The sequence below is a fragment of the Amblyomma maculatum genome, chromosome 3 (genome assembly GCF_055883805.1).
Source record: "Amblyomma maculatum isolate TAMU_Amacu chromosome 3, ASM5588380v1, whole genome shotgun sequence".
Taxonomy (NCBI): Eukaryota; Metazoa; Arthropoda; class Arachnida; order Ixodida; family Ixodidae; genus Amblyomma; species Amblyomma maculatum.
The window spans coordinates 78,779,097-78,804,536 of record NC_139346.1 but is presented as its reverse complement, the minus strand read 5'-3'; the positions used below and the strand labels follow the sequence as shown (position 1 = coordinate 78,804,536).

The 25,440-nt window shown below is 45.8% G+C and overlaps 1 long non-coding RNA gene across 7 annotated transcripts in view; it reads left to right on the top strand.

Moving 5' to 3' along the window:
* The window catches only part of LOC146195036 (uncharacterized), a 38,869-nt gene extending 13,876 nt beyond the window's left edge, over nucleotides 1-24,993 (top strand). For 2 of the 7 annotated variants that reach the window (XR_014705940.1, XR_014705938.1), the window contains exon 3: nucleotides 24,837-24,993. This is a non-coding gene — a long non-coding RNA (uncharacterized LOC146195036). Of the gene's footprint in view, nucleotides 1-2,405; nucleotides 2,527-14,375; nucleotides 14,533-14,589; nucleotides 14,775-24,836 lie in introns of those variants that run through there. The other 5 variants (XR_014705942.1, XR_014705939.1, XR_014705943.1 and 2 more) reach the window with 3 other exon arrangements.
* The last annotated feature ends 447 nt before the right edge of the window (nucleotides 24,994-25,440 follow it).

Below are 25,440 nucleotides of genomic sequence, written 5' to 3'. Positions count from 1 at the left end.
TCCGCCGGCTATTCGCCATGACCTTTGCGAAAATGCTGTAGACAGCGTTAGATAGCGGTAAGGCCGCTGTAAGGCGTAAACATATTGCAATTTTTTTTCCTATGCACCACCACAAGAAGACATTTTGTCAACAACGTCAGCAGAACTCCTGCCTACCGGTTAGTGGTAAAATTTAAAGCAGAACAGAGCTCGAGAATGAAAAACGCTGGTAAACTTGTGCTGAAAGATCATCAGGCAGACGCGTTTTTGAAAGTGGCAACATGTCAATGGTATATTGCATTTTAGATGAAGTTCAGGGTCAAATAGTAACCTACATTTATGACCTTCAGAATGTCACTTTAGTTGTGTTTTTTTCGCGGTCCTTCTCACATGACCCATGACTGTGAGGAGAACAACATTAAGTTTTCTTTAACAGGCAGCACATGACGCATGTGCTACCTGTTAAAAGAACTTAATATTGTTCTCCTCACAGTCATTCTTCTGACTGATTCACACCGTCCTTACTTATGTAATTTAAATAATTAGAAATATCTGGCTCATGGTTTAGGCGAGGTCTGTTTTCATCAAGATTGGACAGTCGGACTCCCAAAACATTCCATCAAAATTTTCTTTCAACATATTTTCCCTCCTCATGTTTGCCGTTTCACGTGTTGGATTTAAAAAAAATATCCTCGATTACTCAACCTCATAAACTACATCATAAGCCAGATGAAGCAGCCTAACTCCCCATGAAAACTCTCATGGGAGCAATAAACTAGATACGATTAAAATTTTCCGGTTACCGTCATAGCAAAAATTGGGTACGCGACAGAGATGATACGGCGATACTATATGCTACTAATATACTCTTGGCAACCTTATGGCAACCATCGTCAAACAAGATCTCAAAAAGCGGTTGGGTGGAAACCGACTACGGGTAGTTCCTTAGCGCTCAACGTCAAATGGTTGGATCTGGCAATTCACAGCACAAATTTCCTTCGAAAAGAGGAAGGAGCGTCAATAAGATCATCAACCTATCAAGTGCCATAAATAACTGTTTTTAAAACCTTTTATAACCTGTGACCTTATAAAAACCGACTTAAAAGCTTCAAACATCTCTCAAGGTCCTCAAAGACCCTCAAGAGCCTTTTAAGCTGGTTCAAGGATTTTCGTCACACAGCATAGAACTGAACTTACGAGAGTCCATCAAGGTTGGAACATATAGTATGGCTGTGTTTGTCAAAAGACGCAAAGGCAAAGCGGTGATTAGAGAAGCACAGTGGTTTTACGTAACACGAGACATGCGTTATAAGAGGAGCGGAATAATGCAGTAGCTGCGGCGATGGTGGTCCTGAGTCACCGTTGGGACAACGAAGGAGAACCAGCGCGAGATTCCAAGGTTGGATATTTGGATCAACCTTGAACTGTTTCACATTAGTATATCCTCGTCTACACATTTTACGCATCTATTTCGAAGAGGCACTCGTTTGTACCTTAAACTTCTAGATGACAGATGTCCTCCAATTGTATCACCGCTATACGTTTGAACAAATAGTGTTTTAAAATTTTCCGACCTATACCGAGCTAATTATGTTTCCCTTCTTGTACTGTTCGTGGCAGGACAAGCTAATACCCTTGTTACAAGGCCGTTTTCAACGGCAGTTCAGTTGGCGGTCAGTTGAACGAAAAAGCATTTGACTCAGTTGAAACCTCGGCGGTGATGCAGGCATTGCGAAATTTGGGGGTAGACGAGCCGTACGTGAAAGTGCTGGAAGATATATATAGTGCCCTACTGAAAATATTGTGCGAGGCTCTGCGTGGCTATCTGTGCGTGGTTATCGACCCGCACAGCGCGAGGTTGTGCGATGCGAGGATGGGCGATGCAAAGATGTGCTACGCAAGGGTGTGCGATGCGAGGATGTGCGACGTGTGCACGGTGGGAGAACGGGCGACGTGCTCACAGCGCGGAGGCGTGCACATTGTGAGGACTTTTGCACCCGTGTGTGTGCGGAAAAATTTGTACATATCTATCAACATTCAGAGTGCATGGATGTAGGCACTCACTTAGTGCAAGGAATGAGTGCACTCTGAAGGCGCAAGACATTAGTCTGATCTCAGACGAGAGACATTCGGCATGGGAATGCTACCATGCTATGGTGGTACTCTGCATGGTTGCAAAGCTCCTACATCACACCTCGTGTTTGTGTTGCGCATAATACTAATATGCCAGCTTTAGGCCTTGTGCAAGGCCTCAATCAGTGTCTGCTACAGTTATGACACAAAATGTTTTGCAGAAATGATGCTCTCCATGAGATGAGTCTCAAGTGCAAAGAATGCAAGCTTCCAAAATATACATGTGGTCACCTGGATTGGCTTTATTAGCTGATACACCGTGGTCACAAAACATCTGCTTTCGGTCCACCAGGTTCGAGCTTGGATACATGTTTTCACTGTGCGACATCTGCAAAATGCATAAACAAGAGGCAGGACTGTATTCCAAAATCCAAACATTCAGCCCATGTCTTTACAAAACATTCTGAGAAAGGGGTAAGTCCAGTTCAGGCGTTCAGTCGTGTCCGACTCTTCGTGACCCTATGGACCATGTCACGCCACGCTTTCCGGTCTCTCACTATCTTCTTAACATCACGTAGCTTCATCTGCAATGCCTCAAGAATGCCATCTAACCATCGCGTTCGCTGCCTACCCCTTCTCCGGCGACCCTCAACCTTTCCCAACATCAAATCTTTCTCCAGCGACTCCTCTCTTCTCATCAGATGACCAAAGTAGCTGAGCTTTAACTTTAGAATTTGACCCTCCAATGAGCAGTCAGGGTTTATGGTCGACAATATCGACTGATTTGATCTTCTGGCAGTCCAAGGAACTCTTAAGAGTCTTCGCCAGCACCACAATTCAAACGCGTCAATTCTTCGGCGGTCAGCCTTTTTCACAGTCCAACTCTCGCATCCATACATCACAACTGGAAAGACCATAGCACGGGTTATACGGATCTTGGTTGGCAGACTAATGTCTCTGCTCTTTACTAGGTGGTCAAGGCTAACCATTGCTCTCTTTCCCAGAAGCAGGCGTCTCCTAATTTCATGGCTGCAGTCTCCTTCCGAGGTAATCTTGGCGCCCAAGAACAGAAAATCTGTCACAGCTTCCACTTCTTGTCCATTGATGCTCCAGGACTTGATAGGGCAAGACGCCATGATCTTCGTCTTTTTAATGTCTCTATTATTCATTGATAACAATTCAAAACGTTTCGATTCTGCACTACAGAAATATGAGGAACTGACGCAAGAATACAGGCTGTTCAGCATCAGTCCATCACAAAATATAATACCTTAGTCGAACAGAAATTTCAAGGGTCTTTGAACCATATCCTATCATTTGAGCACTGCTTCATGGAAAGCTAAAATAACTAGAGTGAACAGAGCAGCGCAAAACTGGAGATTTAAATGGCCTTTGGGAAATAGAAGTGTGCATTCTAGGATATGGCTTAGCACACAAGGCTGAGGAATGAAACCGAACCTGAAATGAAAGATTATGCAATCCTACATATATGATCATAGAAGGAAAACTAAATTGCACACAGAACAGTGGGGAACGTATATCATCATTGCAACTTGTACAAAAACAGTTGATAACACATCTCCAAAAGTGCACGAGGATTACTTCAGCCCAGCAGCGAATTATCGATTGCAACAGCGGGGTACAAGAGCTTACAGTGAGATGATGGACTCTTTCAATGGTGATCGAGAATGCCATGTAGAAGTGGCACAACTCCCAAGTTTACTTAAAGCTTGATTAGGATTCATGACGGCCCCTCAGCCTTCCTTTTTATAAGGTCTTGAGAAATACTCTAACTACCCGAGGAAGCGGAAACAGTGCATAGGGATCAGGTTAAATGATATTCACAAACATGCATTCAATAACACCTTTACTCCATGCGGTCCTCGAGGCCTTTTGTTTTAAATGAAGCTCCACTTCAATTGCTCCTCGAGTGCATGAGCATCTATAAGTGGCAATGACACTACTACGGGGACACCTAGACTTCCACTTGCAAACATGGGACATCGTAGCTTTCACACACTGGGCAGACTTCATTCTACTGCATTCCCAGCCTTTCATAAAAGTGGATACAATAAGGATTCACAGACCTACTCTCTGAAGCATTGGCCCTGAGAACCTCAATCTGACTCGAACATACTGAAACATCGTTTCAAGTACGACCAAGACAAGCCTCCTAAGTTTCTGCGGCTGACGTTGAGCATAGATAACTATCGTCAGTTGCAGATTTCAATGCTGTAAGTTGATCATCGCATTACGCTGCTGTGGTGTAGGCACATTTCAAGTCATCAACAGGTACATTAGCAACATTTTAGAGCATGCCGAGTGCCAAATTGCAGAAAGCATTTGATGGCTAACAGCAAATGAAGCATGTGGAGTGGTTTCTGTGAACCACTGTGGACAGTGGTGCAATCGTGTGGAATGTAATATTGTAAACAGGAAGACAGCGAGGTACCGGAGGAGCAGTTGTGCCATGGAACACCTGTGCTGCACCCATCAATGGCTTTCTGATTGCCTCAAATATACCTGTATGTCTAGATGCAGTGCTGAAGGGGGCGGGGGGGGGGGGTCAATTCTGTCTTTTTAGCTGTTGAGAGATATTTGCAGTTGGTGAACGGCATGGCTTTTCAAGTGCGCTTACAATTATAGCTCCTAGCTCGCTTGGAAACAGAAGCGGCATTTGCTTCTGGAAAGTCAAATTTGTTGGCTCTGGTGCATGCGCTATAACATGCTTCTTTGCACCTTACTTGCGCTCAACGCTCGCCACTGAGCACTCAGAGGGAAAATATGCAACTAGGTCACTAGAGTGCACAGCAGTTCGAGCAGTTTTCAATGCCTAAATCCTGTTCTACATGAGCCATATGTCACTGGCATTGAATGTTGGTAGATGTCAATTGTTTTCAGCCATTTTCCACAGCTGCCTCGTTTATGCAGTCTGCAAAACATATTTAACCAGGCTGTGACTTTTTTTAACGTCCAAAAGCGACTCAGGCTATGAGAAATGCTTCAGTGGAGGACTTCAGAAATTTCAACCACCTGGAGTTCTTTAACGTGCAGTGATGTCGCACCGCACACGAGCGCCTTGCTCTTAGTCTCCATCGAAAAGCGGCCGCCGCAACCTCCTAGCCTGTGACTCTTGAGGCAGCTTGTGGATGCTGTTCACAAGGACTTGACATTTGAAAATGAGCATGTTACACGTAGTGGCATGCACTTTCCGGGCCAAATTTTGGTCCGGAAAGGGACGAGAGCAGAGGCGCCGAGCAGTACAGAGAGGTACAGGAGCACGCTGAGCGAGGGTGAAATTGTCCTCCCACGGGAACGCTCTCTGCGTGTCGAGAGCAGCGCTTCCACGACCATTGTGACCGCACTTACCTCCGCCTGCCCGCAGTAGCAGCGGTTGCAATCCAAGGAGAAGCAAAAACTCTGTGTAGAACTGCTTGCTTTGCATGCCCTTGTTCTCACAGCGGGCGATCTGCCTTTTTTTGGCCCTGTCGATGCCAGCAGTGACTATAAAACCTGAGCAATGCTTTGCAGGCGCCATTTGGAGCGTCACCGACTCGAGAAAAAAAAAAGATGGCGCGGATATAACGCTTTATGTCATGTGACTTCCTGTACACTCGAATTAGATGAGGGAGCAGCCGGGAGTGCATTCAGGTGCTCTATGCGAAGGGAAAGACCTTCTCCTCTACCATTGGAAGCCAGTGATTCTACTCCTGCTATATCATTGGAGGGCACCCGCTTGTCTAAGAGCACTTTCGAAGTGCTGTCGAGGGCGCCTGCTGTCCCACTCGAATTCGCCATTAGTCTTGGCCCCGTATGTCACTTGTGCTGTCTGGAGTGGAGACATATTTCTGAAGGGTAAGTCGGAGGAAATGCTGAAAAGCATTCAAGAATTTGAACTGAACCTTAAGTAGAGAAAAGACTGTTTTAACGCGATAGCGTTAAGGAGCTCGTGTCGCAGAAAAGCCGCTGTCGTCGGCGTCGGCGGCGTTGGCCGTGAGCGATAAATCCCGGCATGCACTTCATAAATTAAAAGCAACTTCCAAGATGGGCTGGGTGGGAATCGAACCAGGCTCTCCGGAGTGTGAGACGGAGACGCTACCACTCAGCGACGAGTTTTTTTTTCTTTATTGCATGAATTGGTACAAATACACTCAGCCACGAGTTCGATGCTTGAAAGCGGTACAAAAGCGCTTCTAGTGAATGTGGTGTTGCCTTAGAAACGTGCCGTAGAACGTTATACTGCGGTGTATATCGGTAATTATGAGTATGTTACTTACCGAAGTCGTAGTTACATGAGTAGCGAAGTACGTTTCCGCTACATTTCTTCTGCGCTCTGCGCACATGAAGAGCCATCTTGCGGCAAACACCGAAGAAACCCTCCTCGCAATGTGCGGCGCTGTCCCGACACGTGGCGCGCCACTCGCCCCTGACGTTTCGCCGTGCACCCTCACGGGTTGTAGAATCAAGCGTCTTTCCTTTCTTTAGATCACTATCTTCGCTCACCCGCTTCTCCCCTTCGGGCCACGCGGGTACCGGTGCGAGGATGCCCCAATACCCTTGCGTTTAATAAGTTTTCTCGCTCTCTCCCCTTCCAACATCCAGCGTGCGTCACTCGAACTGTGGTGTTTAGGCGACGCGGCTCTTCTTTCCGCTCATATCGCGATTGCTAGGTGCAGCGTCTGATGCCGGACGCCTCTGACGTGATCGCTGCGCGGTAGCGCTTCTGCTGGGAAAGCGTCCCCTGCGATATGTGCCGAGCTGCTTCCGAGGAATCATGCTTCTGCGTGGTGCTCCCAAGCGAGATAGAGGACGATCCCATCAAGGCGTCAGCCCCATGATCGCGTCCGCCTTCATAACGCGTCGCTGCCCGGCTTTCTCCCTCCGAGACACCGAGTTCTTTTGTTCGTTCCGTTTGCTCAGGCACGCGTTTCGTTGCCGCCCCGAACACTGCGTTGCTCGGCGCTCACCGCGTGATTCGTGAGTGCAAAGACCGACGCGGGGCGCCTCATCATTGATTGCTGCGCCGTAGCGCATTGTCTTACACTCCTTGGCAGGTCGGCGGGTGTTGTATTGCAGGGCATTGCGCGCTCGCTCTTGAGACGCGTGTGATGGAAGCGGCGCCGTCTATCAGTGCCGGTAGAGCTGGGCGGTGCGAACGGCGGTGCAATAACGCTGTCGCGTCCCACTCTTGAAGACAAAGCTTAAGCGTCCTCCAAATTTTCTTCACTTTATGGAGCTGAGGTAGCATCGAGTGGTGACATGTTTTTGAATTCGGCCACAAGGGTAAAATTTGAATTAACTATTCCACACGCAAAACACTCATATCCTAATGTCAAGTCCTCTGAATATTCAGAAGCAAACTCGATATTCACAGGCTAACAGAACATGTTTCCCAGGCTGCATGAAAAGGCAGCTGTGAAAAACAGCTGAAAACGCTTAATGTCAGGCAAAATGTCGCTGCCGCTGTGATACTTCCATGTAGAACATAACATATGCATTGAGAAATGCTGTGAAATTTAGTGACCAAATTTGTTTATTAAGGTTTGGTTTGAAGTTTCTGCTACACTTGGTCTTTGAGCTTGCAGGGCTCAGGGGCGAGGGAAGAAAATATGCGTGCTTCTTCGCTACATATCCACCCAAACCAACAAATTCAACTTGCTGATTTCAGTTTCCAGACAAAGCTGGGAGCCACAATGGTCACTGCACTTGAAAAGCCATGCCTTTTGCCTACCGTGAATATCTCTCCACAGAACAAGTGAACCAACCGCTTTGACAGCACCGTGTGTCCGAAGACGTACATAGTACCCTGATGTGACAAGCAAGCCATTGATGCCTGTAGCACAGATGTTGACATTGTTCACAAGGCGCAATTGCACAACTAGTGGCCCCAGCTTCCTTTATACGTACTTGCTATGACCAAAAATGGGAAGACTGCAAAAATGGGGGGGGAGGAAGCATTTGTGTACAAAAGGGGAAGGGGGCTGCTACTTTCAGGCAGTGTCTGTTGCGTCCTAATCTAAACATCCTAAGCATAAACACATGCAGCAACAAGCATGCAATGCATGTCTAAAGGTGTGCGTCCGTCGAGAAATCTGCAGGCCGCCACCGAGCGTTCCCACTACGTCTCTATAGCCAACGCAAAAATGATCTGCATGCCCACCACCACAGTTTTCTCTCAGCACCATCGGAGCGCTGTTGAAGTTTTTTAATGCAAAACCATAACTAGCCCTTTTACACGTAATTTCGTCCGTGACCGTTGTTGGCTGCGTTGGTTCCGAAAGAAGAGCAATCACGCCATTGTTGAGCATTGAGCAGCTTCGTATCATAAGGCATGCGGCTGAGCTCAATAAGAAGGATCAGATAACATGACATTTGGGCAAAGCCTTTAACCTCAAGTACACTGAGTGGCTGTCCTTAGCTGAGATCGAAAGCGAAGCCAGCAGAGCGTCTATATCTACTGTGGCTGCATTAGCTGTGCATCGCTGCTGACAAGAAACGCAGTACACCAACTGTTTTCGCAGCCAGCGACACCTACTCTTGCTCGGCTAAAGTCTGCTTTGATTGATTTCCTGCTTAGCCAATGATGCTGATGGTGCTAGTGTGGCCTCTGATGGAGATGGTCGAAATTATAATGCGGCTGCTGATTCCTCGGTGCCGGTTCCCCAAACGCCATTCTTTGCAGGCAGAAGCCCTTTATCGGAAGATTTAGGGCAGTGACCGTGGAATCAGAAATTTTGGTAAAACATCTGAAGTATTCTAGAAAATTCGGAAGGGTTGGCTGCAGGTATGTAAGCAACACGCCTTCCCCACAAGTCTGTCCTTGTCTGTGGAAGCCACCAAGCAGAGCATACTTGCTATTAGTCCTCAAATTTGTACCGTAGCTCAGCACTAAGTAGGTTCCGAAACACTGCTCATATACAGTGACAACTTAAAATGTGCAGCTCCACAGAAGTATGTGATGATCAATTACAGCACTGGAGTTAGTGATGGACCATGATTATGCATACTTGGTGTTAGAAGCTGGGATGTCAGGAGCGATGCCAAAGCCGTGCCCAGAAAAAATATATGTGAAAGAAGTTCTAAGTTAACCAGGGATGACCTGGGCTGTCACTCAGCCATTGCTTCAGAGAACACATCTGTGCATACTCCCTGTATCCACTTTAACAAAAAGCTTGTACACCTGCAGAAGAAAGCCCACACAGAGAGCAAATGATAAGATGTCAAGTGTTTACAAGTTGAGTGCCAGTCTATGAGCCCTCAAGGTCACATAACTGCCAATAAACGAAACGCAGGCATTCAGGGCTGCATGGAGTTGAAGTGAATGTATTCTTATGAAGCAAAGATTTCTTATCACTCTACTCAATCTCACAAGCTGCCTGCTGCACCTGGCCCATTCGAGATCATATAGATTATAGTAGGTAATTGTGCTCTTAAGTGCCTCTCACCCCTTGAATTGGCCATGGTGAAAGTAGGAGCACAATGACCTACTTGGACCCTTTGCAAAACTCAATGCGTCACCTATCTTATATAGCAAAAGCCTTGCGGGAGAATATTTTTGCACGTCCTGAGTGCACAGTCACGTGACAAATGGGTGACGTAGCCCATATGTCGCATACACATATCTCCTAGATTTTTTCTTTACAGAGGCATGCTGCTCTGTCGCGATGCGCGGGAGTGAGCGGGAGCGTAGTGCGTACCGAGTCTGTGTGTTTGTAATTTTTTGTTTTCATTCTGTTTCTTCCGATAGTTTGGTGGTGCGGCTGGTATGCAATGCGATGCGAGGATTCTGGAGTCGTGAGTCTGCTTTTTCGCAGCATGCCACAGGGATGGTGCGTTTGCTTTCTGCAGTCTAAAAAAATGTGCAAGAGTACTTGCCGTGTGCGGGGCTGCATATATACTGAGTACCAGAGTGCGAGTTATTTGCGCACACGCACGCCCATACGCGCCCATACACATGCAGTTTTGTAGTGGCGCAAAAAAACGTAATTCTGTCAACACAGAGCATCTTCTAAAGGGCACGTAAGCTATGAGGTTTGGATAAAACAATGGAATTATACAAGATGTTTCACATAAGGTTTGCTTTATGAGGTTTAACACCCCAAAGCGACTCAGGCTTGTATCACATGAAGGGCTTAACTCAAGGTACAAAACTGGCCCATGTGCGGACACATAAGAAGTCAAAACTTCGATGCTACAAAAAAAAGCAAGCGTGCATACTACTCTGTGCTTTGCCGAGGCAGCTCCAAGCCATCTCTCACTTGAAACCGTGCTGCCTGCATTAGTGGACTCAAACAACTTACTTTGGCGCACTTCTGGTCAGAATATCCTAATTATAATCACGTATGCACCGATGGATCTGTGACAGCACAGGCATCCGCTGCAGCTGTGGTCATACCAGGTCAGAAAACGACTCTGCATTTCCTTTCGGGACATACTTCTACATCAACCGCTGCTGAACTTGAACCTGTAGCCATTCGGGAATGTATTCGCTACATATGTGGGGAACCACCTCAAAAATAGTGTATATTCACGGACTCAAAGACTGCATTACAAATTTTGGAAAGCTTCTTACGCCACACTGCCTATCACCCCTGGCACTATACATTATGGAGCACCTCACATCTTCCCAGCTTCAAGGCCACATAATATTGCTTCAATGGATCCATTCCCACTCCGGGATCCATGAGAATGAACATGCCGATGTTGAAGTGAAAACCGCACTTATCAATGGTCTCCAAACAACTATGCCTTTTCAAGAGCGTATAAGACGTGCCTTCGTACGAGTTGTATGAAGAAGGCTACAGCGCAGCTTACTGGGCCCAGCCAGAGGTCCGACACATTCGTCTAAGAAGGCTCGATCGGACATTGATATTTTATGTTCGGCGTGATATTCCGCGTCATCAGGCATGCTTGCTACATAGACTTGGTTTAACGTGGCCTTCACGCGCTAGTACTTACATTCAACTGGACAGATGGACTCGCCGGAATGCTCAACTTGTGGAATCCCAGAGAGTGTGGACCATATATTACTGGTGTGCCCAGCGTATGCGTGCGAAAAAAGTGTGCTAGCCGCTTCCTTGAAGCGTTTGCAAAAGAGGCCTCTGTCGGAGTAACTGCTGCTGGATGCTTGGCAGTACAAGGAGAAGGGTGTCTAGGAAATACGTGCTCTTTGCCGTTATTTGTGCTCCAGCGGACTTGGTTCGCGCTTGTAAAGCAAGCTACTGTGCCTGCATATGGATTTCATATGCCTTCTTCCACACTGTCACCCATCATGATCGTCTTTCTTCTCTCCTTCCCCTTCCCCAGTGCAGAGTAGCAGGCCAGATTTGAATTATTCCTGCTAGCCTCTCTGCCTTTTCCGTTCAATAAATCCATCTATCTATTCTTTTGGTTCATAAGCGCGAGAATGCCTTTTTCGATAACCAATATGTGTGGTATTGGGCAAGCTTCCAGTTAAGCGTTTCAGTAGTTTGTGCAAGTACTGACAGAAAAAAGGCAATAAATGTTGGTACTATATCTTTAGGATCAAGTAGGTTTTTGTTCATCACATTGATAACGAGATATTTGATGTCTCTCATGATATATAGAGCTGAAAGTTTAGGGGATTTTCGTTCATAAAAGAGGGCAGAGTGAAAGGAAAGAAACGAATTTTTGCTGCTTGAGTTTTGAAATTGAGACAATCGGTTAAACCTTGAACTACATTTTGGGCACAACTTTTCGCCGTCGTTAGATTTTTTTTTTTTAATTAAACGATATGACATATTGCCCATGGGTATTCCCTATTTGTTTCAAGGCAACACACTTATTTTCACAAGCATTAAAGTTTAATTGAAATGACGCCATAATGCTTTAAAATTCGTCATAGAGCAAGATAAGAAAAGAAAGGGGGCAAATACTTAGCAATAAATTTTCATCGGTGCAGATTATCCCTGATAGAAATATTTGCTTCTTTCCTGTTTTATTCGGTGCTGATAAAAGCGAATAACAAAGACAGTAGCTTGTGATCCGATATGCCATCTTCGACAGTAGCTGAAAAATCATCCATTGCAGAATTAAAAGTAAAAAAAGCTAAGTAAAAAAAGAAAAGCAAGCATGCACACTGCTCTGTGCTTTGCTGAGGCAGCACCAAGCCATCACTCACTTGAAACCGTGCCGCATGCGTTGGCCAGCCTGCCCCTTCCCCCCCTTCGATTATTTCATTGTTTCCGCACTGCTAAATTAAAAAAAAGAAAGCATGCATGCTGCTGAGCGCTTAGCTCGCAGGACAGCTAGACTCCCCTCCCATTACCTCCACTTCCCCTTCCCACCCGCCACAAGTTTTAAAGGACGACCCACATCCCAGCACCCTTGCGTCCTTCCCGCGCTGACCAGGCAGCCCTTTTCTCACTTCCTCACAGTAGAACGAAAAAAAAAAACATGGAGAACATGCAGGAGTGACATAGTCACGTCACTTCAGTTTCAACGAGGTTTGGGTTGCGTTGGCCTGAGCAGCAGTATAGGGAGCGCTCAAGATTTGATTGCTTGCGTGCGCAGCGCGTCAGAGCAGAGGGCTCGATCGGCCACCTTTGTACCTTAAGTTAAACCCATTGTGTGATGCTCTCAGTCTTGAAGTTGTTTCTTTTCTGCCACTGCAAAACAGTATATGTGTGGCGTGCGTGTGTGCAAGTAACTCATGCACTAGCCTTGCATGTTTTGATTATAATGAAGAAAACAAATGCACAATCCCTGCAGCGCACTGTGAAGAAGCAGACTCTTGATTCCATGTCCTTGCATTGCTCGAATACCAGCACACCCGCTAAACCACCGGAAGAATGAAAGCTAAGCAAAATATTGCAAACGCACAGAATCGGCGCGCACTCTACATTCCCCTGCATCATGCCTTTTGACTGAGCACCGCTTCTCTCTCAAGTAAAAAACGAAGAATACAAACTCCATAAGATATGTGAACGTAACATATGGGCTATGTCACTGATGTATCACGCGATTGTGCACTGAAGACATGAAAAAATATCCTCCAAATTTTCTTTGGGGCAGAAGTTGGGTGCAATGCTGAATATTTTTGTATGAAACCTTATGTTATGCACGAATCTGATGAGGAGCATGGCTTCACTATTGAAAACCAGGAGGGGCGGAAGTGGGGGGAGTTATGAATTTTGTTGCTGAGTGGAGCAGGTAATGGATGTGGTCATTGTCGCAAGAAATGTCTCCTGGCAGCCGCCTATTTCTGCCCACAAAACAGGTTTGACCGCCACAGTGAAGGGGTTTTGCGCAGAGCAGAGAAGCATTGCAGAAATATTCTGCCAGAAAAGCCCCATACTTCATTCATGGCCTATGATTACATATGGCATAGTATTATCAATGACACTCCCCTCTATTCTGTTTTCATTTGACAAACAAAATGTATTCGCACTCAGTTTAGCTACCAAAAAAGAGCACGGGGGCCTTTTATAGAGGAAATTTGTCGGAGCTGATTTACAGGAAAGCAGCCATCAACAGGCCTAGTTGAAGACAGGAGGACCAGAAAAATAACCCTCCAGAAAGGTCTTCAAGGAGTTACAATTTGAGAAACATTTATTCACAGCAGTTTTGCATAAATGTTGTGTGAAATTTAGGAAAACAAAGAGAGGCATGCTGAAAAAAGAAAAATTAAATAGGGACGAGAGGTGGCAACTGCGAAAAAGAGGGCCACCTGTGACCCTGGTCTAGATGCATGCCAGGCTGTCACTTTCGGTTTATATTATATAGGCTCATGGTCTCTTCGAATTGTTCCCTCTGAAGTGCCCTTTTAGTTTCCATGTAGGCTCGCTTTTAGAGAAAAACCATGCAGTTTTTTTTAGAATTTTAAGAAGCAAATAATTTCAGGAGTTCCAAAGCTCCTTGAAATAGTTCCTGGAAAACTAAGGGTACTCAATGATATCAAAGGCCTGTGTAAACCACACTTCATGATCATCATATTGAAGGGAAAGGCTTACCAGCCCTGCCTCTGGGGCCTCCGCCCAATAAAGTATGGATGCATCATGTAGAACTTAAGAAATCAGCTGGTAATGACATCTGTTTCAAAACTTCTGGCTTCTCCTATCTTAAAGTAAGCCCGCATTTATAGTAAGTAGCACTTTAGTGGATGGAATGCAGTCCTTTATAATAAAAGACAGCTTCAGTTTGTCCTCAATGTCCTTTTATTACCCTAAACCTGAACATGGGCTATGAGAGACATCATGAAGGAGGGATCTGGGTTAATTTCCAGAGCCCTCTTCCACAAAAGTTCTTTAAGCTGTGCAGTGACAGCAAATGTGGGTAAATTTGCATTTTGCCTCTATCAACAGGCAACAGGCACCATTCCACTCCGAATTCTCAAACTCAACAGCCAAATGTCATAGCCAGTAAGCAACAGCAGCAAGCAAACCCTGAAGAAACCTAAATGTCAAAATAAACATGAGGGGTCACAAATGCAGTAGTGGGTTAGGCAAATAAAAAACTACACATGCTGTAAGATGTCTTAAGTGCTTACATCAATGTCCTGCTTCTTGCCCACCACAGCACAGCCCAATTCCGGCAAAGGGTACAGAGCTTGAAAGGGCCATTGCATACGAAGCCACATGGAGCTTGCTGTAAGGTAAAAAGTACTATGACCAAACAAATTAGAGAAAACGTAATATAGTGCAACACGTACAAGCAGAGGCTCTGTAAGCAAGAAATAAAGGCACATAGTAAGAACACCACAATACTGCTTTTTTTTTTCTTGAAATGATGCACGACATGCTGGTGCAGGTCACTGCATGAAATATGCCTCTGCCTGCTAAATAATCTTAATTTATTATTTTTTTACTCAAAATTTCGCTTTGGGATTCAATTAGTTGAAGGGCAATTGCCTACAATGCCAGAAGAGAAACAATGTTGAAATCACCCGAGACATACCAACAGCGAAATAAAATAACTCCTTTCACTCCATCTCGTCGCCAGCCTGGCAAAAGAGCAAGTCAGGCATCACAGTGCTCCTAGTTACAAATAAAAAAGCATTTACTTACTTTAACTGCAAGCGCATTTAACAGCCTATCCATAATCCCCCAGTTCCCACTAGGTTCGAGATCAGACAAGCCCTCCCTTTCTTTATGCTTTACATAGAGCGAGCCCCTTAATTGGTACTGCAGGGCCTAATACATGCCTGTAACTACAATACTACTTTTCTAAGAGATGTGGAATTTCATTAAAATTCATTTTATGACCGCAGTAGCAAAGATTGTATTTTAGCTTGAAAGAAGCAGCAAGAAAAAACAAGGGTATGAAAGGCGACAATACGGGCACTAACTTCTAACTAATGTTAATTGAAGCACACATGAAATATATAAAGACGTCGAGCAACAACGCAAGCCACTCAATCACTGATAAGCAAAAAGCAAGACATGAATCACTAAAATTTAAGAACAGTTCCCTATCTAGATAACCAAATTCACTACATGGTAAGACTTAGGATGGCTCACTAACACATTCGTTACTTAGTTGTAAAATGTGTCTAGCTTCAATGATTTTCCAGCGGATTTGCAATGGGTGACATCCAGAATGTGTGCAGCAGAAACTGCAAGCAACCAGTGCATTCTTTACAATGCACAGTCAAGTTGACATCTGCCTATATTTACTCAAACTCAAATGGAACCGTTCGTAAGTTTTAGTGATTCATGTTTTACTGTCTGCTTATTGGTGACTGAGCGGTTTGCGGTGTTGCTTGGCAATATATTTTTCTTATTTGCATCAATAAACTTTAGTTGCAAGTTAGCATCTGCTTGCTTCTTTTCACGTCCTTGTTTTTCGTGCTGCTACTTTCAAGATGACACCTTACCAACTCACCCAAATTGCCATCCTTATGATTGTATTTTAGTCAGTGAAATTTTACTTCATGTGACACTAATCAACACACATGACCACGTTTCATGGAACTTAAAGCCAATCAATGAGAGCCTCATCATAAGGCATGAAAGTTGGCTCAGATATGCAGCTCTCCATGCCAACGCAGTTTGCATAGACATGATTTTCTGTGGTAAACAAAACACTGGGCTGCTGCAAGGGTGGTACAGAGCAAGAAGAGGGTGCTCTGACACAGAAGAAATGTGGCATTAAATCTTTCTCTACATGGGGACAATGTTTATGGGCTATGCAGCCGAGTCTTGGTACGAAAGGAAAGGAGAAACGTTTCTGTCCCCTTGCCGTGAAGAGTGGTTTTCTCACTATTTGGGCTAGGAGTGTACTGGGTTGAAGCGAAGGGAAGAATGGAGAGTTAATTCAAGGTCACTAGGGCTGAAGTAACCCACTCTACATGGCAAGGGGAAAGAGGTATGTTGCCTCCTCCTTCCTGCCTAACTTCAGCTGCATAGCCACAGTTATCTCCGAGTATAGTGATGCGCTACCGTGATCAAGATTGTAGAATTGAAAACTGAAAGTGACACAGGAGTATGACAAGAATAAAATATCTATGGCGTCCAGGTGAATAGCACGCTGCACTCCAGGATTGCTGACAGCATATTTACTTATTTCATAATAAAAAAAAACATTAGTTAGTGAACCGTAAATATAATACTTCTGCTATTCTGAGGGTTCCACAGCTATGCAAACTGCATGAACAAAGTGAAACTATCAATAGCTTGCACTGACAACTCACCAGGTGCCCACTGGTGAAATAAAAGTGGAGCAAAGTGTCTAATCTGGATTCACCACATTCATCATGAAGGTATTGCAGACACTAAGCATAGTTCACCATCACAGCACTTCTGATATCGTATCCAAGCCATCTATAAAGCTACTTGGCTTGTCACATGAACATTTCAGCAGATGACTTTTCAATGGTCATATGATTGACCAAATTCACATGAAAAAAAAACGTTTATGACCAAATCAGCACTTTTTTTCCGAGTTCACTGCATGGGGGTGAGTTCATCAACTGCTAGTGTTTCAGAAAAAGGGGTCATCAAACTGTAAGTAACCTGAGTTGAGTTGCAAACAACGAAATTTTGGAGAGTGGTGTGGGGCAGACTTTGTGGCATTACGAAGGACATCTACTAACGCTAACAGTAGGCAGCCTTGATTTGATTTGATTTGATTGACGGCGGAGCATCGGAGAACGGGAACTACGGGCAGGTGAAGGCGAGAGGTGGGATCGGCGATCGTAATTTGAAGAGGACTGCGGAGGAGGCTCAGGGAACACGGGCGAGGGGGATGGGGTAAGATTGTACATCGGCTCATGTGTATAGTCGTAGGGACGAGGGCCACGATTGCGGCACAAACGGGCCACATGGCCGGCGACTCCACAAGCGTAGCAAATGGGTCAGTTGTCTTGTGTGCGCCAGGGGGTGGAAGGCTGTGGCTGTAATCGACGGCGGAGAACCGGACGATAAGGGGGGATTGTAGGCTGCTGAGGTTGCTGATGTCACTGAGGCTCGCATAGGAGGGGAGGCCGACTGTATACAGGGGCGACAGGGGGTGGCGGCCGCACCAAAACATCAGCGTACGTGAGAGGAGTCGCCACCAACGGCTGCTGAGGAGGTGAAGGCAGAACCTCAGCGACCTGCTCTTGTATGACACGCTGAAGAGTGGGAGTGAGCGGCGGCGCAGGCGAAGGTGCTGGCGGGCAGGTAGACAAAGAAAGCTGGCGTGCGACTTCCTCACGAACAAACTGTCGAATCTGCTGAATGAGCGACTGCTGATGCAGGGCACCGTCCCCGGAGAGAGTCAAGCTGGAAAGGGTGGCCTGCTGAAGGCCAGCACGTCGTGTGGAAAGCCGCCTTTTGCGCAGCTCGTCGAAGCTTTGGTAGAAGCTGATAACATCGGACACAGTTTGGAAATTTTTGGTGACGAGCATATGGAAGGCGTCAACGTCAATGCCTTGCATAGTGTGCCCGATCTTCTCGGCGTCACTCATGGTAGGGTTGACGCGCTTGCAGAGGTCGACGACATCTTCTATGAAACTGGTGAAGTTCTCGCCGGTTTGCTGGGCCCGATTTTGCAAGCGTTGCTCGGCGCGAAGCTTACGTATAGCGGGACGGCCAAAGCCTTCGGTCAGGCTGGTCTTGAGAGCCGCCCAGGTAGGGATGTCACTCCCATGGTTGCGAAACCATAGGTTGGCCTCGTCGCTCAAATAAAAAATGACGTTTGTGAGCTTCACGTTGTCGTTCCACTTGTAAGCACTTAAGCATTCATACGACTCCAACCAGTCTTCTACATCCGTGTCATCGGTGCCGCTGAAAATGGCTGGGTCGCGCTGACGCGCTGCACCGGGACAGATGACAGGCGATGGGGTTGGCGGTTGGTTGGCGGTCTCAGGCATCGCGGAAGTGGTAGGCAACGCTCGGCTGCGAAGCTCCAGGTTGAGGGGATTGCTGTCTCCTCCACCACTTGTAATAGGAGTCCTTCAAACGGGCGCTACGCCGTCAACATTCAATGGAACGTTATGTGATCAGTCCTAAGCGCACGCCCGAGCGTCGGAGAGAGAGCTTCGTTGTAGTTTTCTTTCCTGACCGTCACGCGTGTTGAACATGGTTGTCGTTCTCTTCAGAGCATCAGACGCTGAACGTATTAGATCCGCATACCTGTTTTACAAACCATTTTATTTGTCATTTCGAACAGCTGAAAAAATGGAGAGGGAGACCAGACCAGCAAAAGCTTTGCAGGGTTTTAGACCACTTAAAAATAAATAAAAAAGAGCAAAAGCAAAAAATACAACCTTTTCAAAACAATACAATAAATATTATAAGAACAATAAAACAGAGAAATAAAGAAAACGAGATCCGAGACGCAAGCAGGTCTATGCTGGCCAGAAGAAAAATAAAAAAGCCACCAGAAAGCAGCATACAGACCTTCAAATAATTTTGAGAAGCACAGGGCCAATGTTTTGGAGCTAGAGAAACAGCAGTGCAAGTTTCAGCAGTGGCTGGCCGCCGAGCAGGACTCGGCCATGTGTGAGTGGCGCGAGAAGGATACCCACTTCCTGGCCGTGGCGCGAAAGCTCGACGAGCGCAACGACTCCCTCGAGGAGCTCGAGCGGTACCAGAAGCAGTTGCAGCTGGAGCTGTACAACCTGGTCACCTTGCAAGGCACTGCAAACCGAAATGTGCACCAGTTGGAAAAATGCCATGCTCTCAGTGGAAAACGAGATGACGGCGCAAAAGACGCACCTGGAGGAGCGGCAACTGGCCGACGACGTCAAGCTGCAGCTGAACGTCACCCTGCAGGTACTCAAAGCCCAGCACGAGCGCGACCTGCAAGTGCGCGACGAGCAAGACGAGGAGAAACGGTGGGCTTTCGCCAAGCAGGTGTGGGATCTGGAGGCGGAGCTGGATGAAGAATGGAAGCAGCGGGGTGCAGCCCAGACGCTTCGCAATGAGCTGGAGGCAGATTTTCAGGAGGACGACCGGCAGATGGAGTCTGCCAACAAGGCTAAAGAAGAGGCCATGCAAGCATACGAAAGAAAAGCCGAATCCCAAGCCAAGGACTTGAGCATGAACTGAATACGCTGAATATTAGGCACGCGAAGGAAATTTGGATACAGGAAGAGAGGTTTTTGGCCGAGTTTCAGTGCAAGAAGCGAGATCTGTTGGAGAGTGTTTAGAGTAATCAAGGTGGAGGATGGTCTGACGCACTCGAAATGGCTGGTGTGCATTAAGAGGGAGGTGCGGAATGACTCAAGAAGCAACAACTTCGTCATGATATGGGCGACCACCTCGCACAGGAGAACGGTTCCATGCTTGTAGAAGTGGGCCTCCTGCAGCAGCTCACCAAGATCAACACTCAGCTGCGAGCGAACCGTAAAAAAAATTGATGCGCACATGTTGAAGGCTGGGATATCAGTTTTGGGTTTCCTCCTCGTGGTTACACAGATGGTCTCATGTGCTTACATAGTCCTGGCGCTCAATGAATGCACCGAGATGAAAGAACCGACTCTACATGTGGACAAGGCCAAGCTGGCGCCTGAGCTTCATGAGCCCACTAAAAACCGAAGACGTCGAGGGAGAGACAAAGAATAAGACCAAGGCCGTAAAGGGCAGCAATGATGAGGGTGACCAGGGAGACCAGTCCGTGAAAGTGAGAGAGGGTGAAGAGGAGGACGCGGACAAGACCACGAAGCCAAATGTCGAGCCGGACACGGCGTCTATGCTATGCTAACAGAGGTGGTCAGTGAGGCCATGGCTGTTATTGTCCAGCTGAACGTCCTCAAGCTCAATTAGCTCAACTTTGAACATGTAGTCAACAACGCGTGTGGCCCACTCATTAACTTCTATGCGACGTGGTGGGAGCACGGCGTTAAACTTGAACCTTGAGCCGTTGCCTTGGGACGGTTTCACTTCACATTCTGAGCACTAAGCGGCCTCTGCGGACGCAGACTTCGACTGCGAGTTTATTAGGAAATTTAGATTGTTGTGTTCGTGGGGCCGTGTGTGTTTGTTATCATTCATCCCCTGTGTAGTCTGTGTTTTTACAAGTGCACTTCACTGCCATCAGTGGCAAGTACCGACCGGATATGCACTCCAATATCGCCCCTCCTAACCACCATGGACGATGGATAAACCTTTGGTGCACCTTCGTGTTCCCGGCATACTAAAGAAATCAATGGTGCCAATTAGTGGACTCAAACAACGTACTTTGGCGCACTTCTGGTCACAATATCCCAATTATATTCACGTATGCACCGATGGATCTGTGACAGCACAGGCATCCGCTGCAGCTGTGGTCATACCAACTCAGAAAACGACTCTGCATTTCCTTTCGGGACATACTTCTATATCAACCGCTGCTGAACTTGAACTTGTAGCGATTCTGGAATCTATTCGCTACATATGTGGGGAACCACATCAAAAATAGTGTATATATATTCACGGACTCAAAGACTGCATTACAAATTTTGGAAAACTTCTTACGCCACACTGCCTATCAGCCCCAGGCACTATACATTATGGAGCGCCTCACATCTTCCCAGTTTCAAGGCCACATAATATTGCTTCAATCGATCCCTTCCCACTCCGGGATCCATGAGAATGAACAGGCCGATGTTGAAGTGAAAAGCGCACTTATCAATGGTCTCCAAACAACTGTGCCTTTTCAAGAGCGGATACGACGTGCCTTCGTACGAGTTGTATGAAGAAGGCTACAGCGAAGCTTACTGGGCCCAGCCAGAGGTCCGACACATTCGTCTAAGAAGGCTCGATCGGACATTCATATTTTATGTTCCGCGTGAAATTCCGCGTCATCAGGCATGCTTGCTACATAGACTTGGTTTAACGTGGCTTTCACGCGCTAGTACATACATTCAATTGGACTGATGGGCTCGCCGGAATGTTCAACTTGTGGCATCCCAGAGAGTGTGGGCCATATATTACTGGTGTGCCCAGCGTATGCGCGCGAAAAAAGTGTGCTAGCCGCTTCCTTGAAGCGTTTCCACAAGAGGCCTCTGTAGGAGTAACTGCTGCTGGACGCTTGGCAGTACAAGGAGAAGGGTGTCTAGGAAGTGCGTGCTCTTTGCCGTTATTTGTGCGCCAGCGTACTTGGTTCGCGCTTGTAAAGCAAGCTACTGTGCCTGCATATGGATTTCATATGCCTTCTCCCACACCGTCACCCATCATGATCGTCTTTCTTCTCTCCTTCCCCTTCCCCAGTGCAGAGTAGCAGGCCAGATTTGAATTATTCCAGCTAGCTACTCTGCCTTTTCCGTTCAATAAATCCATCTATCTATCTTTTTGGTTCATAAGCGCGAGAATGCCTTTTCCGATAACCAATATGTCTGGTATTGGGCAAGCTTCGAGTTAAGCGTTTCAGTAGTTTGTGCAAGTACTGACTGAAAAAAGGCATTAAATGTTGGTACTATATCTTTAGGATCAAGTAAGTTTTTGTTCATCACATTGATAACGAGATATTTGATGTCTCTCATGATATATAGAGCGGAAAGTTTCAGGGATTTTTGTTCATATTAGAAGGCAGAGTGAAAGAAAAGAAACAAATTTTTGCGGCTTGAATTTTGAAATTGAGACAATCGGTTAAACCTTGAACTACATTTTGGCCACAACTTTTCGCCGTCGTTAGATTTTTCTTTTTAATTAAACGATATGACATGTCACCCAAGGGTATTCCCTATTTGTTTCAAGGCAACACACTTATTTTCACAAGCATTAAAATTTAATTGAAATGACGCCATAATGCTTTAACATTCGTCATAGGGCAAGATAAGAAAAGAAAGAGGGCAAATACTCAGGAATAAATTGTCATCGGTGCAGATAATCCCTGATAGAAATATTTGCTTCTTTCCTGTTTTATTCGGTGCTGATAAAAGCGAATAACAAAGACAGTAGCTTGTGATCCGTTATGCCATCTTCGACAGTAGCTGAAAAATCATCCATTGCAGAAATAAAAGTTAAAAAAAGCTAAGTAAAAAAAGAAAAGCAAGCATGCACACTGCTCTGTGCTTTGCTGAGGCAGCTCCAAGCCATCACTAACTTGAAACCGTGCCGCATGCGTTGGCCAGCCTGCCCCTCCCCCCTCCCCCTTCGATTCTTTCATCGTTTCCGCACTGCTAAATAAAAAAAGAAAGCATGCATGCTGCTGTGCGCTTAGCTCGCAGGACAGCTAGACTCCCCTCCCATTACCTCCACTTCCCCTTCCCACCCGCCACTCGTTTCAAAGGACGGCCAACATCCCAGCACCCTTGCGTCCTTCCCACGCTGACCAGGCAGCCCTTTTCTCACTTCCTCACAGTAGAATGAAAAAAAAAAAACATGGAGAACATGCAGGAGTGACATAGTCACGTCACTTCAGTTTCAACGAGGTTTGGGTTGCGTTGGCCTGAGCAGCAGTATAGGGAGCGCTCAAGATTTTATTGCTTGTGTGCGCAGCGCGTTAGAGCAGAGGGCTCGATCGGCCACCTTTGTACCTTAAGTTAAACCCATTGTGTGAAACGATAGTGCCGAAAAATTGTTGGTTCATAAGCTAAGCCACATCTTTTATGAATTTGTTGCTTAATTTCAAACACCAACGTTTATGTGCCCTTAGAAGATGCTCTCAGTCTTGAAGTTGTTTCTTTTCTGCCACTGCAAAACAGCATATGTGTGGCGTGCGTGTGTGCAAGTAACTCATGCACTAGCCTTGCATGTTTTCATTGTAATGAAGAAAACAAATGCACAATCCCTGCAGCGCACTGTGAAGAAGCAGACTCTTGATTCCATGTCCTTGCATTGCTCGAATACCCGCACACCCGCTAAACCACCGGAAGAAATAGAATGAAAGCTAAGCAAAAGATTGCAAACGCAAAGAATCGACGCGCTCTCTACATTCCCCTGCATCATGGCTTTTGACTGAGCACCGCTTTTCTCTCAAGTAAAAAAAGAATACAAACTCCACAAGATATGTGAACGTAACATAAAGGCTATGTCACTGATGTATCACGCGATTGTGCACTGAAGACATGGAAAACTATCCTCCAAATTCTCTTTAAAGCAGAAGTCGGGTGCAATGCTGAATATTTTTGTATCAAACCTCATGTTATGCACGAATCTGATGAGGAGCATGGCTTGATGAGGAGCATGATGAGCATGAGGAGCATGATGAGGAGCATGACCAGGAGGGGCGGAAGTGGGGGGGAGTTATAAATTTTGTTGCTGAGTGGAGCAGGTAATGGATGTGGTCATTGTCACAAGAAATGTCTCCTGGCTGCCGCCTATTTCTGCCCACAAAACAGGTTTGACCGCCACAGTGAAGGGGTTTGCGCAGAGCAGAGAAGCATTGCAGAAATATTCTGCCAGAAAAACCCCATACTTCATTCATGGCCTATGATTACATATGGCATAGTATTATCAATGACACTCCCCTCTATTCTGTTTTCATTTTACATACAAAATGTATTCGCACTCAGTTTAGCTACCAAAAAAGAGTACGGGGGCCTTTTAGAGAAGAAATTTGTCGGAGCTGATTTATAGGAAAGCAGCCATCAACAGGCCTAGTTGAAGACAGGAGGACCAGAAAAATAACCCTCCAGAAAGGTCTTCCAGGAGTTCCAATTTGAGAAACATTTATTCACAGCAGTTTTGCATAAATGTGTGAAATTTAGGAAAACGAAGAGAGACATGCTGAAAAAAGAAAAATTAAATAGGGACAAGAGAGGTGGCAACTGCGTAAAAGAGGGCCACCTGTAACCCTGGTCTGGATGCATGCCAGGCTGTCACTTTCGGTTTATATTATATAGGCTCATGCTCTCTTCGATTGTTCCCTCTGAAGTGCACTTTTAGTTTCCATGTAGGCTCGCTTTTAGAGAAAAACCATGGAATTTTTTTTAGAATTTTAAGAAGCAAATAATTTCAGGAGTTCCAAAGCTCCTTGAAATAGTTTCTGAAAACCAAGGGTACTCACCGATATCAAAGGCCTGTGTAAACCACACTCCATGATCATCATATTGAAGGGAACGGCTTACCAGCCCAGCCTCTGGGGCCTCCGCCCAATAAAGTATGGATGCATCATGTAGAACTTAAGAAATCAGCTGGTAATGACATCTGTTTCAAAACTTCTGGCTTTTCCTATCTTAAATTAAGCTGGCATTTTCAGTATGTAGCACTTTAGTGGATGGAATGCAGTAATTTATAATAAGACAGCTTCAGTTTGTCCTCAATGTCCTCTTATTACCCTAAAGTTGAACATGGGCTATGAGAGACATCATGAAGGAGGGATCTGGGTTAATTTCCAGAGCCCTCTTCCACAAAAGTTCTTTAAGCTATGCAGTGACAGCAAATGTGGGTAAATTTGCATTTTTCCTCTATCAACAGGCCACAGGCACCATTCCACTCCGCATTCTCAAACTCAACAGCCAAATGTCATAGCCAGTAAGCAACAGCAGCAAGCAAACCCTGAAGAAACCTAAATGTCAAAATAAACATGAGGGGTCACAAATGCAGTAGTGGGTTAGGCAAATAAAAAACTACACATGCTGTAAGATGTCTTAAGTGCTTACATCAATGTCCTGCTTCTTGCCCACCACAGCACAGCCCAATTCCGGCAAAGGGTACAGAGCTTGAAGGAGCTATTGCATTCGAAGCCACATGGAGCTTGCTGTAAGGTAAAAAGTACTCTGACACAACAAATTAGAGAAAACGTATAATAGTGCAACACGTACATGCAGAGGCTTTGTAAGCAAGAGTTAAAGGCACATAGTAGGAACACCACAATACTGCTTTTTTTTTTCTTGAAATGATGCACGACATGCTGGTGCAGGTCACTGCAAGAAATATGCTTGTGCCTGCTAAATAATCTTAATTGATTTTTTTTACTCAAAATTTCGCTTTGGGATTCAATTAGTTGAAGGGCGATTGCCTACAATGCCAGAGAAGAAAAAAATGTTGAAATCACCCGAGACATACCAACAGCGAAATA